Raw genomic sequence first — 14,374 nt, 5'->3', positions numbered from 1 at the left:
ACCTATTGTTAGGTTGATTTTCCTTGAACTTATTACATCAGTACTACCAATATTATTGACAACTACCTAATCTATCTCAAACACTTATTCAACTGTTGGGCTATGGTTATTTAGTCCATGTGTCACTCTCACCCCACTTACAATTGATTCTTACCATTGTGTTTATCTTTATAAACTTATAGCTGAAAGATGCCTCCTCGCAAATCTCCCAGGCATAATCCTCCACCTCCACCTCCTCCTCCTCAAATCATCGATACTGCAGCCCTGAATGCTGCAGTAGCTGCAGCAGTGGCAACTACCATGGCTCTGTATCACTCTACTAATGCCAGAAGAGGCGGAACCCCGGTTGACTCTATTCCTACTGAAATCCTTGTGCGCTTGAGAGAGTGCTCCTACAAGGATTTTACCAACTGCAAGCCGAAGTCCTTCAAAGGGACCGGCGGAGTCATTTCCCTCTCGCAATGGTTCAAGAAGACGGATTCAGTCTTTGAAATTTGTTCGTGCCCTGCTGTGAGCAAAATCAAATATGACGTATGCACCTTTGAAGAAAAATCCCTGACGTTGTGGAACGACCACGTTAAAGCACTAACTCTCGTAGTGGCCAATGACATGGGTTGGGAAACCATGAAGGACCTCATGATCGAGGAATACTGCCCGAGGGGCGAAATCTAGAAATTGGAGCAGGAGTTGTGCAGCCTAACCATGAAGGGCTCCAACGTAGTCGCATATACCGCCAGATTCAGGGAACTGGTGGCCCTCTACCCCAATATGGTTCCCACTGAGGGGAAAAAGATCGAGAGGTACATATGGGGGCTAGTGCCTCCGTATCAGGGAAATGTCCTATCATCAAACCCTGCTACCTTCGACAGTGCCAAGCGACTGGCACAGCGACTCATTGACCATGGAGTCAAAGCCCCATCAGCAACAACAACCCTAGCCATCTTAGAACCCTCCAAACCAGCTGACACTAAGCGGAAGTTCTGGGATAACAAGAAGAAACAACGAGCTGCCAAAAAGCAGCAAATTGTGGTTGTGCATGCCGCAATAACCCCTGCTGCTCCTACTGCTCCGGTGAGGCAGTATGCTGGAAGTTTGCCTAAGTGCAACAAATGCAACTTCCACCACAACGACCCCTACCGTGAAATGCAGTGCTCTAACTACAACAAGAAAGGACACACAGTCCGTTTTTGTAAATCTCCGGCGAGGTCGATCACCAAAGTCCCCGGCACTGGCGTGAGCCAGACCTGCTATGGATGTGGCGAGGCGGGCCACTATAAGAGGGACTGCCCCAAAGCAAAGAATGTTGGCGGAGTAGGGAGAGTACTAGCGATAGGCCACGGGGAAGCAGTTGCTTACCCGACAGTGGTGACTGGTACGTTACTCCTCAATAACTCCTATGCATGCATTCTATTCGATAGTGGAGTGGAGCAAAGCTTCGTGAACCATAAATTTGCTCGCATGCTTAAACAACAACCACACACACTTAAAGAACAATTCACAGTAGAAATAGCTAATGGAAAAACTAAAAGCACGAATAGCATATACTTAGGATGTACCGTAACTCTAGATAACCATTCGTTTCCAATCAACCTTGTGACGGTCTCAATTAAAAGCTTCGACGTCATCATCGGCATAAATTGGTTTAGTCTTCATCACGCCGACATCATGTGCAACGAGAAAGCAGTCTGTCTAAACCTCCCGTCTAACGAAACTCTTGTCGTCTACGGTGACAAACCTGGTGCGAGTCTTCATATTATCTCAAGTATTCAAGCACATAAGTATCTACGTAAAGAATACCATGCATTCCTTGCTCACGTCGTCGATACGAGCCTCGAAACGAAAGAACTAAAGAACATTCCAGTAGTGAGCGACTTTCCTGACATCTTTCCAGAAGAGCTATCTGGATTACCTCTGCAACGACAGGTCGAGTTCAGAATCGAATTAGTCCCAGGAGCTACCCCAGTAGCCAAGTCTCCCTACCGATTAGCACCAGCAGAGATGCAGGAATTATCCGGTCAACTTAACGAACTACTCAGTAAGGGCTTTATAAGACCAAGTTTCTCGCCTTGGGGAGCACCGGTCTTGTTCGTTAAGAAGAAAGACGGATCTTTCCGTATGTGTATCGACTACAGATAACTCAACAAACTGACGGTCAAGAATCGTTACCCTCTGCCTTGCATAGACGATCTATTTGACCAACTGCAAGGGGCGAACTGCTTTTCCAAAATTGATCTAAGATCCGGATATCACCAGTTACGGGTGCTAGAGGAGGATGTTCCAAAGACAGCCTTCCGAACTCGTTACGGACACTACAAGTTCGTGGTGATGCCATTCAGATTGACCAATGTGCCCGCAGTTTTCATGGATCTAATGAATAGAGTATGCCGACGTTACTTGGATCAGTTCTTCATTGTCTTCATCGATGACATCTTGATCTACTCCCGAAGTAAGGAAGAGCATGGCGAACACCTGCGACAAGTTCTAGGAACTTTACGAACGGAGAAGCTCTATGTGAAGTTCTCTAAATGTGAATTTTGGATCCTAAGAGTCGAATTCTTAGGACACATGGTAAGCGAAGAAGGAATCCACGTGGACCCATCCAAAATTAAGGCCATTGAGAACTGGTCAGCACCGAAGACGCCTACAGAAATTCATCAATTTCTAGGTCTCGCTGACTACTACCGCAGGTTCATACAGAACTTCTCCCGAATTGCGAAACCTCTTATAACACTGACCCAGAAAGGCGTGGCCTTTGACTGGGAAGAGAAACAGGAGAGATCGTTCCAAACGCTCAAGGGAGCCTTGTGCACCGCACCAATACTATCCCTTCCCGAAGGGATAGAAGACTTCGTTGTCTATTGCGACGCGTCAAATCAAGGGCTCGGTTGTGTTCTAATGCAACGAGATAAGGTCATCGCCTATGCCACAAGACAGTTGAAGACACACGAAGTTAACTACACCACACACGATCTTGAGCTGGGGGCAGTTGTGTTTGCCCTGAAGATCTGGAGACATTACCTGTATGGCACGAAAAGCACTATCTTTACCGACCACAAGAGTTTACAACACATATTTGATTAGAAGGAGCTCAACATGCGACAACGATGGTGGGTCGAACTACTCATTGACTATGAATGCGATATTCGTTATCATCCGGGTAAAGCCAACGTAGTAGCAGACGCCCTAAGTCGGAAGGAATATTCTGGTCGAAGAGTCAAGTCGTTGACGATGACTATCCATTCACACTTGTCTAAACAAATTCAGGCGGTCCATCTTAAATCCATGAAACCTGAAAACGTGACGAGTGAATCCCTTAGAGGAATGGATAAAAATTTAGAAGCCAAGGGTGGCGGAACCTTATATTTCATGAACCGGATCTGGACACCGAAGCACGGTGGTTTCCGAGACTTGGTCATGACCAAGGCACACAACACTTGGTATTCCGTCCACCCAGGTTCAGATAAGATATATCTGGATCTTAAAAAGTTGTATTGGTGGCCTAATATGAAAGCAGAAATTGCTACCTTCGTAAGTAAATGCCTTACTTGCGCAAAGGTTAAGGTCGAGTACCAGAAACCCTCCGGTTTACTACAACAACAAGAGATTCCAGAATGGAAGTGGGAGCGGATCACTATGGATTTCATCACCAAGTTGCCCAAGACAACGGGTGGACTTGATACCATGTGGGTCATCGTCGATAGATTAACCAAGTCGGCACACTTCCTACCTATCAAAGAAACTGACAAGATGGAGAAGCCTACGAGAATATACATTAGGGAAATCGTACGACCTCATGGTGTACCTATATCCATTATCTCCGATAGAGATAGTAGGTTCACCTCAAGATTCTGGCAATAGCTACAACATTCCCTGGGAACAAGGCTGGCTATGAGCACGGCTTACCATCCACAGACTGAGGACAAAGTGAGAGGACCATCCAAACACTGGAAGATATGTTGAGAGTCTATGTGATTGACTTTGGAAAGGCATGGGATACTCATTTACCCCTTGTCTAATTTTCCTACAATAACAGTTATCACACGAGCATCAAGCCTGCTCCATTTGAAGCCCTCTATGGCCGAAAGTGCAGATCCCCTCTGTGTTGGGCTGAAGTGGGTGATACCCAATTAGCTAGGGGGCAAGTTTCTGATAGTACTCTCACAGGCCCGGAAATCATTCGGGAAACGACAGAGAAGATCGTTCAGATCAGTGAACGATTGAAAGCCTCTAGAGACCGACAGAAAAGCTACGCAGATAAACGAAGGAAACCTTTGGAATTCCAGGTGGGAGACCGAGTCCTTCTTAAAGTCTCACCCTGCAAGGGCTTGATACGCTTCGGTAAGCGTGGGAAGCTTAATCCGAGGTACATAGGGCCTTTCGAGATTCTCGCAAGAATCGGCCCTGTAGCTTACAAACTCAATCTACCCGACGAACTTCGTAACGTACATTCTACATTCCACGTCTCTAACTTGAAAAAGTGTATGTCCGACGAGACTCTTGTTATTCCACTCGACGAGATCGAGATCAATGAGAGCCTCAACTTCGTGGAGGAACCAGTAGAGATCATGGACCGTGAGGTCAAGCAGATGAAACAAAGCCATATCCCGATAGTGAAGGTTCGCTGGAACGCCAAACGAGGACCTGAATTCACTTGGGAACGAGAGGATCAGATGAAACTAAAATATCCTCATCTTTTCGCTTAGTTATTTTGTAACTTCTTATTTGCTTAAATTCTAATTTCGGGATGAAATTCCTTCTAACGGGGGGATGATGTGACAACCCAAAATTTCCATTCTGTACGAACATTATTAAGTCAATAGAAGTTAGAACAGTCGCAGTAACTTTTCCGACTTTTCCGCATAAGTTTGAGTATTTTAGGGTTTACACTTAAGGAGATATCAGGAGAGTGGATGCACTAGGTTTTTGTGCAACTCGGTTATTTCAAAAATTTATGATACTAGAGCTCATTTCTTGAATAATAATATTTTCTGCCAAAAATCCCAAGACTATATATATGATTCTTAACCAAATTATTTCATTAGTTACATTTCCAACTAGAGAAAAGCCATTTTCTCTCTCACGGATCTTCGGGTTTTCATCCCAAATAGTGAGTACCTCTCTCTAGTTGTATTATATGGCTTATAATGTGCTTAATAACACAGATTTCATAGCAAAACAGCAAGATTCGAGAGTTTACCGCCTAAGAACACCTTGGGGAGTAAACTCTTTTACAAGGGTAAATTGATGCCTAGTCCCTTCCCCTTGTTAAGTAACTACCTTAGACTTGTATGTAGGTGTATATAAGACTAGAAATCATCCATTAACACCAAGATTAAGGTGTTCACGGCCCAAGAAGTTCTTGGACCGTGAACTCTAAACTCAAAGGCCAAAGAGTGCCATAATCCCTCCTAAAGCCTTGGAACAATAGCCTTGATTTACTCCTAGTTATTTAGGGACTTTAAAACATCAAAAACCCATCCCCATGAGAGATTACGGTCGTAATCTCTAAGGGAAATGGTCCCAGGGCCGTGAACTCCTCAAAGGAGTGTATTAATGCCCTAAACCCTTCCAAGGATTAAACCACCAATTAGAATTGCTTCTAGGGATCATGTAACACTTCAAAACACAAAATTTCATTAAGCTTAGGAGCTTACGGCTGTAAACTCAAGAGTTTTTGACCGTAAACTCCTTGTGTGCAGTTTATTGAAGAGTAAACTCATGTATAGGGTCCTTTGGAACCCTAACCCTATTAGCCTTGTCCCACAACAACTTAGATGCAACCCTTAGGACTTATAACACTTATACAAAGTGTTTTCATGTTCTAGAGTGTCCCAAATTAATTTATTAGTTATATTTTGGCTAATTAGTTATATATATGTTCATTATATGATAACTAGGCCCGTGTGTCTGTAAAGTCTCCATTTTCCACCTAGCACCGTATCCGACACTTCAATCCAATCCACTCACTACAAGTGAGTTTATACCCCTTTAACTAACCTTTGAAATACTTTTAAATGTTTTAAATGCTTTTATGGGGGGGGGGGGAATACAAGTTGAATACTTATAGTTATTACATCAATCACATTTGATTAATAACTACAAAACCAATGATTTTATTACTGTTCAAACTGTTTTACAAATTCTTTTACTTATCAAATACTTTTAATTAAACTCTGTTATACTTATTTTAAATTGTGCGCCCATATATGTATAGTTATATAAGGAATGTATAAAAGGATTAGGAAGGCCGCCCGCCCTATTTCCTTTTCGCGCTTGAGATGTGGTCTGGTGGGGTATCGGGTATCCGTCCGAAGGTCGTTTCAATATTAATTATATATCATGTGTTCATATATAGTCATAAAAGTTCTTCCATATTCATACGTATCAGTTACATCATTAGTAAGTTACCATCGGGGTAGCAAAAGATAATACTTATACTATTGCTAGAATAATGAGATATTCAATGAGTCAGCTCATTCATGAGTCAGTACTTATTACTATGAGAACATATACATTATGTTACTATGAGAACATATACAACTATACTAGAAAGAGAACATATACAACTATACTAGAAAGAGAACATTTACAACTATACTAGAAAGAGAACATATACAACTATACTAGAAAGAGATCATTTACAACTATACTAGAAAGAGAACATATACAACGATACTAGAACGATTAACAATACATTACATATACATGAATATGTTAACATAATTGTGATCCACTGTATCGGAGCATGCCCTCAATGTCATGGCCCGATTTGTAGCCAGAGTCTCTTGGAGGGAGAGCGTGAGTTTGTGTATAGATCTATAATGGATTGACTATCCTACACCTTGCTGCTAGCTACAGCTGGACCTGCAGGTCTGCGGGTGCAAAACTTCATACCTTTTTACGACCTACATTGTCATGTTACCTAGTCGATAGTATGGTACAATTTATCAAATAATACCTTAATATAAATCCGGTTTAAGGTAGTTAGTACAGCAGTAGTTCCTATAATACAACACTACAGTACTACATTAATTTACCCTTTACATATATTTAGTGATCATTTCACTTAAACATTAATGTACAAACTATATTTTGTTAATGATAGTTACACTTGGTAAATTTCACACTTTTACAATAAACGAACATACAAAACAGTTACGCCTTGGTAGAAGGCTACTTTTAATAGACAATATAGGTTTTTCTGAGAGATTCAAACTTTTACAAACACTTACAAACATTCACATACTTTTATCACCAATGTTTACAAACTCATACTTTAAACCACGTTCAAACGTTTTGATACAAACGCTGACACTAAAATACTTATGAACTCACCAGCTTAATGCTGATAAACTCTTTCAAAATAACTTGTATTCTCAGGTCGTCAGTAGACAGGTACCAAGGCCAGCTTTTGAGAAGATGGAGCGCATCCAAGATTCATCTTATTATTTTGATTTACTTTTTGGTGTCTATAACTGTATGGAACACACTTGTATTAAAATTATATATTTAATGCAATGGATGATGTTGTTTGCTTGTTTACTGTTATACTGTGTTATGATATTTTACATGACGTCCTCCGCCCCAGAACGTTTCCGCCGTTCTCGGTTTTGGGGTGTGACAATACACGCGCCCAAAGTTGAATAAAAATTCATTTTTGTTACAAAAAAAATTCAACAGTTTATTCTATAAAAGATAATATACTTTTACATTTTGTCTTTTTCAAAATAAACTCAACTTTAACTTATTTCTTGTTATTTCATTATTTGAGGTTGTTATCAATAGACTACCTGGATTTATTCCATAAAAAATCATATATATTTTCATTCTTGAACTCATCGTCGTCACAATTCTTGTCACCCTTCAGCTTTTGTGGAGGAGTGTTAGTATCAGCTCTTTCGTCGGTGGCCGGAACAGAAAACTCATTGTTATCATAATGAAAATCGTTAAAGTTTAAGATATCATCATAATCGTCACCATTTTCATGGCGAAATTCTTGGACAACCCTAGCAGCAACATCCACAAGGTGGCTAGAAGAATGGCTAGTGAAGCTCGGCGATACACCGGAAATGATACTGGACTGCATAGAGCTGCCAGAGATAAAATCAGGATGTACTACTGGATGTACTACTGAAGTATAATTTTGGAGAGCGAGTCTGATACTAAAATGAACATAAAGTGTTTGACATGAAGTTATTTTGAAGTTGCAACATAGGCTCTTTTATTGGGTATACTTATATATGATATTCAATTGATTAACATGAGTTATTACAAAACAAACAAAAGAAAAATTTTAAGGTATAAATACAAATTAACAATCATTATGGATCATTTAAGTTGATAACTTGATTTTTATATATAAATGTGATTATAGACAAATAGGATGTATATGACAAAAAGAAAATATGTATGATTACTTTTTTATAATAGTAGGTCAGACATCATTATAATTTATAAATGTGTGGTTCTAAATGTATATTATTAGTTTACATAACAAAAGAAGTTGCTATGAACATGAAAAAAATGTTATTATTCTATAAATTAAACAAAAAACATTTTATTTTAGTTATGTATGTAACACCTCATCTTTAATATATTTTACATGATGTCTTTTATCAAATCTTATGGTATTAAATTATATTTTAAAATTTTGGTTCCAAACAACACTAAAACATTTGAAAAATGTTTATAGAATCCTGGTTACAACTTCATATCAAACATCAATCATAGTTACAAAAACTAAGCTCAAAAGTAAGCAATACAGCTACCAAGTTTCACTTTGCTCTATATACAGTGATTATCTTCTAAGCACTTTCTCTAATTGTCCTTTTTTACGAACCAAATTCTTCTAAGTCTATGCATGACTTATGCATCTATACCTGAAATACATGACATTTAAAAATAAAACGTGAGATAAAATTGTCATATAAGCTATATGTGTTTTAGACAAAATTTATTTTCAAAACATTTGATAAAAACTTTTTATTCCAATCACATTTCATGCAATGTAATATATATGCGATGCATCATCACAAACCAAGATAAAATCTTATAGGCCTTCTCTGATCATGACTCTATACTGACATACGGCCACTCAATTATGTACTGATATAAAAACCATGAGGTTAATCACGAAATCAACATCACATCGACCTTAAAAAAATAGAAAGAACAAACCAATCTATTAAGGTATTGCAAAACATTTACTTCCTTTGAAAGGAGGTACCATTACAGTAAAGTCTTCATTTATCCTGTCTTTGGATATTATGTTGTCCGGAGATTAGTTTATACTATGTAATCATACTTAATGTATGCATGATTACCACTTTTTTATGCAAGTCCATCACACACATAAATGTCATGAAATGCACATAGCAACTTTAGTTTATTAATGAAAATATGTGTTTGCTTATATTATTATTTGGATGAAGTAGAAAGAACAAAACATTCTGTTACATTTGAAGGAAATCTTTTAGCACACTACTAGCAACGAATCCTTATAAAGGAAGTTGCATTTGAGATAACATCCTAATATCCGAAATATATGAGGGGGTTATGGATGGTGAATCAAACTTCGTTCAACAATTATCATACTAAGACTAAGACAATCGAAGATAACAATACTTTGGCCAACTAAATTGTAACAACCCGAATTTCTTATCTTGTAAAGTCAATCAAATCAATCAAAAGTTTATACTTGTTTCTGTTATCTTTTACTGAGTTAAGGGTCGTTTTATGAGTTCTAGGCCTAGTGCACTTAAAGGATTGTGTGTTAGGAAGTGTTAGAAAGAGATAAGTGGATTGCATTCGAGCCGGAAACACCTTCAAAAGAGGTTCACGACCGCAAACTAGCTTCACGGCCGTGAACCCATCCTTGGCCGTGAACTTCACTCTATATATAAGAGTTTAGCTCATTTTCTCATCACTTTTCCCTTCTAGCAGTGAACTCTCCTTTCTCTCTCAAGTATCATCCTCAAAAGGGTCTCCTTTCACTTCAAAATTGTAAGTAACTCATCCATTTCTTGTGGTTTATAAGAAGTTCCTTGCTTTCATGTATTGATTCATCATCTTTTCATCAAAGATATTCAAGTGTTCTTGACCGTGAACCCTTCATAGGGTCGTGAACCTTCATCATTTGGCCGAAAACCCTTCTTAGATCCAAGCTAGGGCCGTGAACACATCAAGTGTTCTTAGGCGATGAACAACCCAAGAGCCGTGAACCCTCCTTGTTTGGTCGTGATCAAGTTTCAACCCCACTCTTTCACTTCTAACACTTAATTGTAAGTGTTTCCTACTTCCTTAGGGTGTTTACTTTACATTTTAGTAGTTTCATACACTAATCGTAGGCCTATATATGTTAATATATCCTAAATAGGATCCGTTTGTGCTCGGGGCTTCACTAGTGATACCAAGCATCCTATATCGAACTTTCATTCGAATCACTCACATCAGGTGAGTTCATACCCCTACAAATATACTTTTAAATGCTTCTAGGGGGAATATTAGTAAAACACAATACAAATGTGTTAACCATTTACGTGTGAAAACAGTAACCAAAAGGATTTATTATACTCAAAAACTTGTTAAAACTCTTTTAAACTATATTAGACTTCTTTTATATCAAACTCATATTCATCTATTTATTTACGTATAAATATGCTTTAACGGACTTAGGACTACTGCTAAATACCTTGACTCTTGTTCCTTGTTTGGTTGTGGGCTTAGGGTAGGATCACTAGTTCGACTGTCGGTTAAATCATAGTTATGCTCATTAAATACATATATGAATATTAAACCCATTTTTAAGGATTAAACTTAACTTAGTTGCTTATGATGAGTAATTGAGTCTTTTATACAAATCAGAAACAGTCAAACAATCATACTAGTAAACTATAATAGGTATAGTTTAGAGGATTACTACTTACTATTTTCTAGATCAGTGAAACATACATGAGTGAGTTTGTAAGATCCCAATTTTCGAGATAAAAAATTTCATTTTTTATAAATACTTCACAACATATTTTACCAAAATATTACCCAAGTCGTTTCATTTATAAAAAAAACTATAAAAACGTGTTTGAAACCAACTCAACACAAGTAATAGAAATCAGAGTACAATCCCAGAAACTCAATGCGGAAACCCCACGTGTGTGTGATGCGTTGCTACACCGCCGACTCCTTACCCTTGGACGAAGAGGTACCTGAAACCAAAACTGAAATTGTAAGCACGAAGCTTAGTGAGTTCCCCCATCATACCACATACCATAACAGCACATAGCATACATACTGTCGAGCAATTCTGGGGTTCCCGGCCTACCCATGTCAAGCCATTCTAGGTGCAGACCTACCCATTTCAAGCCATTCTGGGGTGCTGACCTACCCATGTTAGGCCGTTCTAGGGTGCCGACTACCCTCTGGTCTATCTCAACCGGCAACAGGGACTATTTCACCCCTACCTCTATCATGCAATAATAGATGCAATCATACAGTTAGGCATATCTGGGGTACTGACCTACCCTTCGATTCTAACGACCGAGTCAGGGAGAAACTATTCCCTACTACTACCACTAACTCATATAACATATCACATAATCATATCTCATAAGTACATCTCATAAACATATCACATAAGCATACCGAGATAATTATCACAAAGACAATTATCTATCAATTACTCTTGTCGGTGGGCCGGCATTGTGGCCTTAGACCCACCCCTACTGGAAGGTAACTCACCTCGATGTCGTGTAGTGTCTGCACTTTCCTCGGTGTGAAAGTCGGCTCTCCTCAACTCCTCAATCCCTACACGACAACCCTTCTAAGTTATCAACTTTTACTCACAACCCCTACAAGGGTCAACTTGAATCCAAATCAAAGTCAAAGTCAAACCCGGGTCAAGTCAACTCTTTGGTTGACCAGACTCGCTGAGTTGGTCCGCCAAATCATCGAGTCCCTTCGTCCACAGAATACTACAAACCCATCCCCACTCGTCGAGTCTAGCAAGAGCTCGACGAGTTCACCTTCAACAACACTTTAGTCAATCTTCAACCGACTCGGCGAGTTCTTCCTTGAACTCGTCGAGTTTATCTTCAACATATGAATGCCTCCAATCTATGACTCGCCGAGTTGTAAGAACAACTTGTCGAGTCCATCTTCAAAGATTGGGAGATTGCCTTGGACTCGTCGAGTTTGCTCAAACACTCGTCGAGTCCCATATGAGCCTAAACAACTAAGGGACCTTCGACACTATCATCTGGTCCATCGATAGAAAGGATTTAGTGCTTACTGCACCCCAACTCGCCGAGTCCTAAGAACGACTCGCCGAGTCCATCCTTGACCATTACTATACAGTCGATTAAAATGGGTCTTAACACACCAAGACCATAGATCGGGCCTCATAATGTCCATTTTACAAGTAAAGCCTCAAGCTTGGTGCACATGCATGGGACCTTTGGCTCAAAAAGCCATAAAAGATGGTCTACGAGATGCATGGGGTGTTTATGGCAACAAGGTGGGCACCTTTATGCTATAAAGACCCCCAATAACCCCATATCTGAAGCACAAACTGACTTCCCATACTCAATCCCAAATAGAACCTCTTTAGGGCTTAGAAATTTGTAGAAAAAGGTCCAAAATCAAGATCTAGACAGTAAATAGACAAGGTTTTCAGCTTTATACCTCTAATAAGCTGGAAATATGCTCAAAACTCTAGATCTTCTAGTTTCCCCTTGATCTCACAAGCCTCCTTCTCTTCTTCAAGCTTCAATCACACAAAGTAACACCACAAGGCTCAAGAACACACTAAAAACGGCTAGGGTTTTGAGTTAGGGTTTGCTCTGGACGATGGGGGTTGAGTTGAGGGGTTATAATGTGTTTAAATAGGGTGCAAACCCTCAATTTAGGGTTTCACGCAAACAGCGCCTACTCGTCGAGTCGGTCTCCTGACTCGTCGATTAGACTACTTAAACTTCCCGCGGATCGCGACTCTACTCGACGAGTTGGGCCTCCAACTCGTCAAGTCCCAAAGAAAAAACACAAGAAATACATGAGTTAAAGGCATACCAGGAATTGGGTGTTACAGAGTGCGTACATACTATAACTAGAACAGGAAGGAACATACATACTATAACTACAACAAAAAGAACATACATACTATAAGAAGAACATAACAACTAGAATGTGAAACACTATTTCATGGCATAGCAATATACTTGTGTCACATTTTGTAACCAGAGTCTCCTGGGAGGAGAGCATGAGTTTGTGTATAGATCTAGACGGGATTGACCATCCTACACCTTGCTGCTAGCTACAATGGGACCTGCATGTCTACGAGTGACAAATGTCATACCATTTTCGACATCTTTAGAATGTCGTGTTTTATACTAGTCAATCAAGCATGGTTATAACCTAATCACATTTTTAACCTTAATTAACAATTTGGTTTTTAAGGTAGTTAGTGCTTCAGTAGGGTATATTTACACCACACTACTGTATATCTTCGTTTTCCATTCATTCATACATGATATCCTCATATTGAGAAACGCAAACTATTTTTATAGTAAAGATGGTCATAAACTTGGAAAAACATGCATTTTACCCAAAGAGATTCCGAATCTCATATGGTAACCTTAAAGACTCCAAATCATAACTGCCTCTAACATCAAGAATCCCATGCAGAAGCACAAAGAATAATTCTGATAGTCCATTCATAGAACTGATTATATATCTAGAAACAAATAGACTACCTCTCACCTTATCCACAAATCCCCAACCATTAATTAATCATGAGGATCATTAATAAATATAAGAGGCATCATTCTCATAGTCGGGATATATCAGAGACAACAAAATTTGTCGCTCCGGATTCACTTCCCTACTCACCTGAAACAATCAACTAGAACCTGACCTAACTAAATTCAAATAAATCAGACCCTTGATCTTATCTCAAGGCAACCCAACCATAAGAATCCTCTTTTGTATTCCCACACGGCCATACTTGCCGCCAAAACTGCAAGTATCTAGCCACATGTTGGGTCTACATCCCGACTCTAAAAATCATATGCCCGCTCTCTCTTTGCCCCCCGAACATGAAAAGATGGAAGAACATAATCTTCGTCGTAGATAGTGACATCCCAATCCATCTACCAATCACTCAGCCTCAATCTTCGAGCCAATCATCACAATCGCTTCCTTTTTTAGTCCCACGACCTAACTGGAACTACCTCGAGAAAGGCCCTCGAGACCTCAAAATAAACTAACTGGCATAGGTTTGCACCATTCAAACCCAAACTGACATGGCCACTAAGGCCCAAACAATCACCAAGCCCATCCTCAGCCTAGACAACCACAACCGGTAAAGTGAATAAGACAGAAACAC

This window comes from Lactuca serriola, chromosome 9 (genome assembly GCF_051521515.1).
Source record: "Lactuca serriola cultivar US96UC23 chromosome 9, Lser_US96UC23_V15, whole genome shotgun sequence".
Classification (NCBI taxonomy): domain Eukaryota; kingdom Viridiplantae; phylum Streptophyta; class Magnoliopsida; order Asterales; family Asteraceae; genus Lactuca; species Lactuca serriola.
The sequence above is the reverse complement of the archived record's forward strand: the minus strand, read 5'-3'. Positions refer to the sequence as shown.